Here is a 4,042-nt window from a genome sequence, read left to right on the forward strand (position 1 = left end):
TTTGGTAAGAAGAATATTGTAAATGTGGATACATTTCCACTATTCCTCCTCCATGCCATGATACAGTGTTATTAGCATGAGCAGTTATAAATCCATTGCCATCCTTACTCTAACATAATTTTTTTTAAATTTAAATTTATTATTAGTTTTAGTAAAAATTTACAGAGGCTTTGGATTTCCATTCATTCATTGTTGCACAGGTCTTTGAGTATTTGTGTTCAATGCTTCAATTCTATTCTTAAGATGATTTTGAAATTCAGGTGGAATACACTCAATATCATATTTTGGTTCTTGTGGACTTGTTTCCATTTTCTTTGGCCTCAATTTGAACTTGCACGTGAGTATGATGGTCTGTTCCACAATCCACTCCTGGCCTAGTTTTGACTGCTGATACTGAGTTTCACCAATGGTTTCTTCCACAGATATAGTCCCTCTGACTCCTATGTAGTCAATCAGGTGAGGTCCATGTGTTAAATTACCACATGTGTTTTTGAAAAAAAGTATTTGTGGTGAATAAATCATTGAAAATACAAAATTTGGTCATTCTATTTTTGGCCTTGTTTTTGTTTCCAATCTATACTTTCCAATTGTTCTTCCTTCTTCAAATGTTTCTAACTTTTGCATGCCAGTCACCAATTATTGTTAACACATCTTTTTTTTTGTTAACACATCTTGATTGCATTGTTTAGTCAATTTCAGACTGAAAAATTTGACAAAAATCTTTAATTTTCTCCTCTTTAGTTATAGCTGTTGGTGTATATATTTTAATAATAGTCATATTAATCTTCCTTGTATGCATATAGATAATATCCTATAGCTCACGATATTGTACTTCAGGATAAAACTTGAAACTATCTTTTTAACTATGAATGCAACACCATTCTTCTGTTTTTCATTCCCAGGATAGTATACTATGTGATTATCTGATTCAAAGTGGCCAAAAATAGTCAATCTTGTTTCAGTAAGGCCTAGAATATCAATGTTCATGTGTTCCATTTAATTTTCTACAACATCTAGGTTTTTAACATTTTTAATTCATACCTTCCTTGTTCCAACTATTAAAGGATGCTTGAAGCTATTTCTCCTCATTTTGATTGACTTCCAGTATGGGATCTACCTCTAATATGATATCTACCCATGTTTTTCTACTGTTCATAGAGTTTTCAGAGGCCTGCTATTTCAGAAGTGGATGACCAATCCTGTTTCCTAGGCTGTCTTAATCTGGGAGCTCTACTGAAACATGAGTGTCCTTTCTAGCATTTGACACACATTTGACATATCTGGTGGTTTAGTGGTAGAGAATTGTGCTGCCAAGTCAAAGGTACGTGGTGTGAATCCACAAGTTGAGTTGCTCTGCGAGAGAAAGATGGGCTATCTCTTTCTGTGTGATTTACTGCTTCCGAAAACTTTGCTGGAGAGTCTGCTCTCACTCAATTTTTCACAATAACAAAAATGACAATCACTACTGGATGGTATGGAGTTGCTCTGCCAACTTAAAGGCATACGGCTCGAATCCACATCTACTTTGTGGGAGAAACAAGGACATTCTCTTCTATACAATTTGCAGTCAGTCTCTGAAAAGCTACTGGAGAGTCAGCTGAGTTGGTTCTGACTCAACAGCACATAACACCCCCCCACCCCCAATCACCATTGCTGTAATGTTATTGGTTCAGAGGTATACTTCTTACCTTTCCTGAAGGACACCTGGGTTTTCATTCCCAACCATTGAACCTCATGTGACATCAACACCTATCTACAAGATGAGGCTTGCTCTGGTGCTGAACAGGTTTTAGTGGAGCTTCCTTGTCTAAGGTGGATTGGGAAGAAAGGTCCAATGAAACTTCTATGGGACAGAATGATCAAACACCGGCCTATGATAGATATGGTGCAGACCAGGCAGTCTTTTGTTCCACAGGTTGCCATTAATTGAGGGGCAACTTGATGGCAGCCAAGAGCTACTACTAAAAACAAAGGACACCACTTGTTGAGCTCTCATCACAGACAGGCACTGTGCTGACTACTTTATAGCCATCCTTTTAGAGATAATTTGGCTCATGGAAGCAGGAATAGTATCTGTTTGGGCTCCCCAGGTCCTAGCACAAGACTGACACATAATAGATTTGATATTGTTATGTGCTGTTGCGTTGGCTCCAGATCACAGTAACCCTGTGACCAGAATCCTGCCAATCCTGCGCTGTCCTCACAAGGTCTGCTGTGTGTAAGCTCTTTGCTGCAGGGACTGTGTCAGTCACAGAGGATCTTTTGCTCCTTCGCTGACCCTCTCCTTTTTCAAGCATGATATCTTTTTTCAGAGACTGGCTCCTTCTGATAATATACCAAAGGGAATAAAGCGAAGTCTCCCTGTCCTTTCTTCTAGGGAGCTCACTGCACCTCTTCTAAGACAGATTGGTTTGTTCTTTTGACAGTCCACAAAATATATTCCGTATTCTTTGCCAAAACCACAATTAGAAAGCATCTGTTCTTCTTCATCTTCTTTATTCATTGTTTAACATGCATAAGAAGAAATTGAAAATACTATGACTTAGATTGTTGTTGTTGTTGTTAGGTGACCCTCAAGTCAAGTACAACTCATAGTGACACTATGAACAAAAGATCTGAATCCTGTTCTGTCCTGAGCCATCCTCACACTTCCTGACACACAAGAGCCCACTGCAGCAGTCATTGTGTCAATCTGCCTGGTTGAGGGTCTTCCTCTCCCTCACTGACCCCCCCACCTTTCCAAGTATTATGTCTTTCTCCAAGGAATAGCCCCTGTTAGCAACACTCCTAAAGTATGTGAGGCAAAGCCTCATAATTCTTGGCTCCAAAGAGCACTCTGGTTGCACCCTTTCCAAGACATATTTGTTTAGTCTCTTGGCCATCCATGGGATGTTCAGTGGTCTTCTCCAGCACCCAACTCAAAGGTGTCAATTATTTTTCTGTCATCCTTATTTATTGTCCAGCTCTCAGATGCATAGCAAGTGATTGGAAAGACTATGGCCTGAATCAGACATGCCTTAGACCTCAGACTGACGTCATTACTCCTCAATAATTTGTAGAAGTCTCTAACTGCAGATTTCCCCAGTGCAATGTGTCTCCTTATTTCCTGACTGCTGGTACAGAGGGTATTAATTGTGGATCCAAATAAGATGAAGTTGTTAACGGTTTCAATCTTTTCTCCATCCATCATGATGCTGCCTATCTGTCCAGTAGTAAAAAATCTTTGTTTTCTTGACATTGAGATGCAATCCATACTGAGACTGCATTCTTTGATCTTCTGCAACAAAAACTTCAAGTCCTCTTCACTTTCAGCAAGCAAGGTTGTATCATCTGTACAATGCATGTTATTGCTGTCTCCCTCCGATCCTGATACCACACTCCTCTTCATAGAGTTCATCTTCTCAGATAATTTTTTCAGTATGCAGATTGAATAGGCCAGGAGAAAGAATGCAACCCTGATGCACTCCCTTCTCAATTTTAAACCATGCAAGGCTGGACTTTATGAAGAGGAATCTGGCATCAGGATTGGAGGAAGACTCATCAACAACCTGAATTAGACAGATGACACAGCTTTACTTGCTGAATCTGAGGAAGACCTAAAGCATTTGCTGCATAATATCAAGGTGCAGCCTTCAATATGGATTGAAACTCAACATCAAGAAAACAAAGATTCTCGCCTCTGGCCTGGTTGGCAGCTTTATGATAGATGGTGAAGAGATTGAGATTGTTAATAGCTTTAGTTTGCCTGGCTCCACGATTAGCACTCTCGGTACCAAGAGCCAGGAAATAAAAAGAAAAATTGTGTTGGAAAAAAACCTGTTGTCAAGGACCTCTCCAGAGTACCGAAGAGCAACGATGTCAGTCTGGAGACTAAGATGCTCCTGATCGATCTAGGCCATTGTCTTCACAAATACTTGTTATGCATCAGAAAGCTGCAAAATGAAGTAAAGGCACTGAAAAAGTTGTGGAAGAATTACTAGAGGAAAACTTCCCAGACATAATGAAGAATGAGAGAATATATATTCAGGAAGCTCAGTGAACA

Source organism: Elephantulus edwardii, unplaced genomic scaffold (assembly GCF_000299155.1).
Source record: "Elephantulus edwardii isolate Elephantulus edwardi_28Jun2011 unplaced genomic scaffold, EleEdw1.0 scaffold00130, whole genome shotgun sequence".
Lineage (NCBI taxonomy): Eukaryota > Metazoa > Chordata > Mammalia > Macroscelidea > Macroscelididae > Elephantulus > Elephantulus edwardii.